This window comes from Cinclus cinclus, chromosome 7, assembly GCF_963662255.1.
Source record: "Cinclus cinclus chromosome 7, bCinCin1.1, whole genome shotgun sequence".
Lineage (NCBI taxonomy): Eukaryota > Metazoa > Chordata > Aves > Passeriformes > Cinclidae > Cinclus > Cinclus cinclus.
In genome coordinates, this window is record NC_085052.1 from 12,856,415 (window position 1) to 12,862,843 (window position 6,429).

Consider the following 6,429-nt stretch of genomic DNA (forward strand, 5'->3'; position numbering starts at 1 on the left):
AAAGTTTCCCAGTGGGAAACACCACTCTCTGCCAGAGGGGCAGCTGTTTCCACTGGTGTATTAATGCTTCTTTCTGCATCCAGAAAGAGAGAAAAGGCTCCTGGGACTAGCTGACTCTGAGCAGAGAAGAGGCTTGATGAGCTTCTAGGAGCCTAAGTAGCTGCTGAGGAGTTGCAAAGGACCTGCCCAGAAAGAAGTCAGGCAAACATTAGTGGATTTAGCTTATTCCTTGTGGTTTATCAGAATTCTTTTAATTGTCGTTTCCCCCATGTTCCCCCTAGGCTGTGAAATACCTTCATGTTTTGCCTTGTGGATATTTTGCCAGCTTTACTGGCAGGGCCCCTTCTTATCACGTGTTGAAAAGGGCTTTCAGTGCTGGGGAATGGCGTGGGCTGCTGGTGGGAAGGATCCTAGGAAAAGTAAATTCCTCGAAGGGCTTCTTTTTGCGGGGAAGCTTTTAGTTCTGCCTGATGATGCTTTTTTCAGCTAGCACTTCCTCGCCTTTGCAGTCAGGAATTTGAAAGGGAGCATTTTATCTGGTATCAAAAGCAAGGCTGGGTGGTGAGAGAAGAATAATATTCGCATCTTCCCGTCTTGCTATTTTTGATCTCTTCAGAGAAAGCCAGTCCTATACTTCCAGGCTGCTTTTAAGTGGCGGTCGGGTACATTATACTTTTTGAATGCCTCCCTTGTCTCTGGGTGGTGAGCTGTTGCTAATGTTTCACCTCCTTGAGCTTTCCTGCCTCCTCCCAGTTCCCTGGATGGAGGTCACAGGGGAAGGAATGGAAACTCCACTGGAATTGTTCCCTTCCTTGTCATCAAAGCGCCTTTGCCATGAGCCTGGAGGGAAACCTAAAGCTTTTCAAGGCAGGCTTGGCCCGTATGGTGTGTAGGGGTGGAAAAAGGGGCCATTTTCACACACTCTTGTCCCGGCGCTTCCCTTTGGGTTTGTATTTGCGGCTGAGGCTGCCTGAAGCCGGGAGAGCCATGCTCCTTTCCTCTCGCAGAGAGAAGCAGAAAGGGTAAATGGATTTGTGCTGGTTTTGTGTAATTTGTGTTTTTGTGCTACGGGGTGAGTCCTTCAGCCGAGCAGTGAGCGCTGTGAGCTGGGGCTTGGCACCGAGGCTCCGGGGCTTTGCCTCTGGGTTTTAGGCTCTCTTCTCCCGAGGCTTCATGAAAACTCCTGGCTCTCAGAGCAGATGCTGGAGCAGAGCATCCCTTTCCTCTCTGGACTGACCGCCAGGCTGCAGCTGAAATAGAAAACAATAGCTTCAAGCTGCTAGGGGCAGTGGTGGGGAGAGAAGGGCAAGGCATTCAGTTTCATGCTTTATTCACACTGCAGGCTTTTATAAAGGCAGCATAAATCATGCAGAGCAGCTATGGGCTCCACAGCCAGCATCGTTCAGGCTCTCAGACACACTGATCTGCACTCTGGAAACTAAGCGTGTCCCCTTTGCCCTAACCAGGCTGTGGGGAGAGGCCTGCCAGGAGAGGATGCTGAGATGCTGCACTGCACATCACCTCTCCTACACCTTTGTGAAGCACTGCCTGCCTCCCCTGTGTGCTAACCCATTTTCTTTTCCCCCAGTATTTTGTGCTCCAGCATTGTTATGGTAAGGTTTACACAGCGCAATGTGTTTTTCCCTCCAGTTGATTTTCTCTGATTAGCCCATTTTTCCTCTTGCCCTCATTCTGTTTTTTTCCCGCAGTATGCGATCGCCGTTTGCTGAGAAACTGTGTCAGCCTTCCTCTAATTAAGAGTCTGGCAGGAGGCAGCGCAACAGTAATTTTGGAGATGACGCTTCCAGTTTGGAGCTGACAGTGAGCTGAGGTGCTGCGGCAGCAGCTCTTGCTGGGGATGCAGGAATGTTCTCCGGCTGAGCAGGACAGGGGGACCCACGAGGAGCCTGGTGCAGGAGCAGTGAGTACCCTGGGTGCATCTCTGCTTGGGTGTTTAAACTGTGTCCTCTTGAAAAGTGGCTGCAGGAATGGTTAAATCTGTGGTTATGTCACAGGTTTAGCCCTTTGTGAGGGAGTCTCTGTGTGTGTGTGTGTAAAGGACAGGAAGAAATTGCAGTGGCCCTAAGTCGGCTGCATCGCTCTGAAATAGTTTTAATGTTAGAAACTAAGATGGAGAACTCAACAATCAAATGGCCTGAAAAGGGGAAAATACGGAGAAGCTATTCAATGGTGCTCTGTAATATGACTTCAGACTCCATAGTTCTTTTATTAGCAGGAAAGCTCAAAGCAAACAAAAGGAGACAGGAGCTGGGGATCTGCTTGCCTCAGGATGTTGTGGATGCTAAAAGCCTAGAGGTTCAAAAAGCGTTTTATGGCAGAAAAATACAGCAGGCGTCTGTAAAATGAAAGCGGTTCTCCCTGGCTGAGAAAGCTTCAGGCTGCTGATCCCTGGAGGTAGGAGCATGTGCTGGGGAGATATCCCAGATGTCAGTGCTGTTCCTTCACCCCCTGCAAGGTGCTAGGATTTGGTCCAGTGTGGTGTTACTGCCTGTATGCTTTGCATGAACAGCTGAGGGATTTCATGTCATCTCACGGTTTCCAAACTGTCTGTCTTGTCCAGCATTGTGTCTCTTCATCCACTCCTGAGACAGAAGTTGCTGTTGAAGGTGGTGCCAGCCATTGCTCTGAAGGAGCCTGGTGAGGTATACGGGATCAAATGTTTCATTTGGCTGAAGAAAACTCTGTGACATTTTTTGATCTTTCTAATGACCCTGTGAGTGAGACTAGGAAAACGAGTTGTGTGGTTCAGGAACTCCAGCAGAACACAGCCAACCACATGCCAGAGTTGACCTCCTTCCTCTCCCCTCCCACAACATCCATAGATGTTTGTAGCTATGGAGAAGTACAAATAAGAGCAGATAAGGAGATTTTTTTAAAAAAAATCCTTCCTATGCAGTACCTCTAGAGCACAATTCAGCATTTTCCCTCTCTACTTGCTTTGTCAGGTTTGCCTCTTGGGGGCAACCTCACCCCACTCCGGCTGAGACCAGAGGGAGTTCAAGTGCTTGGGGAGGCGATGACTCACTGCGCATCTCTCTCTGCCTGTGCATTATCTGATCATTTTTAGCAATCGAAGTCATAATTTGCTGAAAGGATTTTAGGATTCAAGCTTTCGAGGCTGGCTATTGGTGGCTTTTCAGAAATTATGAGATTGACTCTTGAATGTCCCTTTCCAGGCTTGAAGTCCTTCAGAGTTTTTTCCTGCCTTGGTGTCCTTCAGAGAGAGGAGGGTAGCATGGAAGGACATGTGTTTTGTGGTTCTGGTTTAATGGGCAGAGCATAAATCTCTGCGAGGAAGATTTACAGTGTTCTTCTGGCTCTTTTGCCTGGGTTGGCTTGGACTGTCACTAAGCCTATCAGATAGTGCTGCAGACACTCTGACTTGTCAGGGGAGAGAGCAAAATTACTGCTCCAGCTCCATTTCAGCCCTGAGTCCCCGAGCAGGCATCTCATACAAACCTCATCCACAAAAAACATTTACATTTATTTAAAGGGCGTTGAGGTATATGATGGAATAAAGGAAGTATTATTCATGCTTCGTGCTGTGGTTCCTAATGGTACTTTACACGCTGATATGACCTACAAAGCTTGTTGTTTTGTGCCTGCAGTGCTCTGATGTTCTTCCTACCCTGAGGGTCAGAAATGACAAGAATAAATGATCATGATGAGCATCTTGCAAATCCCTGCTCCCTCTCCTTGGAAGTGTCCTTGCCAGGGCACAGCTCAGTGACCTTGATGGCACAGGCAGCAGGGGAGCAGCATGCTTATCCAGCCCATGGGACTGAACAGTTCCTGTGAGATGTGAGGGCAATTCCATTTATCCATATTCGTGTTTCACTTTCTCCCCAAATCACAAGGCCCTGCTGAATGCATGCAGGGCCCCTCCCCTGGAAAATACCAGGGAGAAGACTGGAGCAAGTGAGGTTAACCAAAGCATAAGGACTACTCCAAAAGGGGGTGCAGGGCCCTCCAGCCTGTGTCTGTCCAGTGAAGGACTGAGTCAGCCCTGCTGGGGCAGCAGCTCCTGGCTCCAGCCAGCCTGGGCACTTGGGCAGCAGCCACGCAGCTCATTAACCCAGCCCTCCAGCACTCAATCTGCTGGCTTTGACACTGTCCTTCTTAATAGCTCCTCTTTCCTTTTTTTTTTTTTTTATTTTAATAAAGGTAAATTAGCTGTATGGATATGCAGAAACATGAATCAAAGGAATTCATCTGACTTTCGAATGAACTGTTCATACAGAGATGTGCTAAAGCACCAGGACGTGATGGATGCAGCCTGCTCAGAAAACACCTAAGGACAAAAACTGCTTGTAAGGCATCTCACTGCAGTCTCCAAAAATCTGATTATGTAGGGAGAGGGGGAAAAAAAATCAGGTTTTGGAATACATTAACTCAGTTGAACAGCACAGAGAGAAGGTACCAGTAAGAAGCAAATCAATTCCTGAAGGCTGCTGGGAAATTTCATTGAATTGGAGCTCCAGAGTAAGGCTGGCTGCACTTAGAAGAGTTATGTTTCACCTGAAATATTTAACACTGGGCATTTGAAGTGCTCTGTGTGCCCAAAGAGCCCACCAAATATATGCTTACAAGAAAATTTTAGAGGAACACTGGGCTGATGGGCAAACCCAGATATTTGCGTTGCTTGGTTTTGGGTTTTTTTGTTGTTGTTTTGGAGGTGTTTTTTTGTTTGTTTGTTTAGGAAAAGTATGGGCACGATAAGTCCCTGGCCTCCATCATAGGGAAGCAAAAATTACCATGTAATGAATGCTGGTCTGCTTTTGGGACACGTGCTTGACAGATCTGTTGTTAGGAGGGAGACGTTTCCATAGCAAAACCATCATCCTAAATGGCACTGTAATGCAGCAGAGATGTTGTGGTGGCCCTGGGGACCATCTTCCTGGACCATTCTGAGCATCCTCCCAGGGAATACAGGAGAGTGATGGCAGGGGGGATCAGAGCAGCTCATGGTGATGCTCCCCACAGCACCAGGGCTCTGCTGGCAAGGCTGTCAGCTCAGCGTTTTTCAGTCCTTTCTGACTTTAACAGAAAACTACAACAAAAAGCAAGCTTGAAATAGCTCATTTTATCTCTGCAGACAAACAACTTGCTTTGAGCATCGTTGTCACTCAGGCTAAATTACTTTTAGATGTTTTTAATGACTGGGTAATGTTTTTCAGCTGTTCATTCTGTAGCACCCTGCTGAGGGACAGTCCATCTGTAAAGACCAAGGACTCAAATATTGTGGTTGCTCTTCCTGATATTAATTTGGCTTTATTATTTGATACGTGATTCCCTGTGGTAGAGATGTTTTCAGCTAAATTTACAGCTACAAGCTCTTTTCTTTGCATAAAGGGGATCTGTTTCCAAAACAGCTGGAAAGCTGGTTATGCATGTACCAGTGGAAGGTCAGGGTTGTAGAGGAGAAACTCTGGGAGATTGAAGGTGACAGTCCAAATCCTGTCTGCACTGAAGGTGACATTACTGTTGGGCTGGAGGGATTTTAACCCATCATTTGTTACCTCTACCTTTCACTTTACTTGTAATGCATGGCACGGAGAGCTGTGACTTGCACGATGATCCCACTGGGGACATGGTTTGTGACATCAGCCATGCAGGTCTCTCAAATCCCTCTTTCCAAGGCAGGCACAGCTTTTGCATTTGTTTCTAAAGGCAACTTCTAAGCCATTTGCCTTCACCATCTCGGGGCTTTGCAGTGCTTCTGGGAGACTGTATTTTTAAATCTTAGCTCATAAATTTTGGAAGCTACTTTCCTTTCCCACCCCCTCGCCCCTATCAAAGTGTCAGAGCTGAAGAAAAACTGCGAGTGATGGATGTGCCTGGCTCTGCTTGCCAGTGCTCTGCTGTGGGGGGGTTATTTATTGCACTGCTGGGGTTGTTTCTTCTTTGGTGGCAGAGACAGCAGTGTAGGGGTTTGATGCCTGGGAAAGAGGGGTAGGATGCCCATGGGTCATCCAAGCATTTGGCTGGAGGAGGCACGGCTGGGAGAGAGGTTGGTTGGGCATAGTGACACAAAGAGCAAAAAGGTGAAGCCATGGGGACTTGGATCCTGTCTGGTGGCTTGGCCCAGAGGGTGGTTGCTGGGGGCCATAACACCTTCCTGGCTTTAGCTCCTGGGGGAGGGGGTGCAGGTTGGCTCACCTAAAAGGGCAGCTTTTAATAGCCACTAGTCTTATCCCATTCCTTCATGCAACCCCAAGTATTTGTGTTACTGCACTAGGTAGTGTGTGGCAGGGACCTGACCTGCCATGCAGGGGAAAACATAGGGGTGTGTGCCCCACTGCAGAAACAGAGACACCCCTGTTCTCCCTGGCCAGGCTGGAGCCTGCCTGCTTTTACTGGGAGAGCTGGGATGATGGGCAGAGGGGTTGGACACAATCAGCCCAGTAA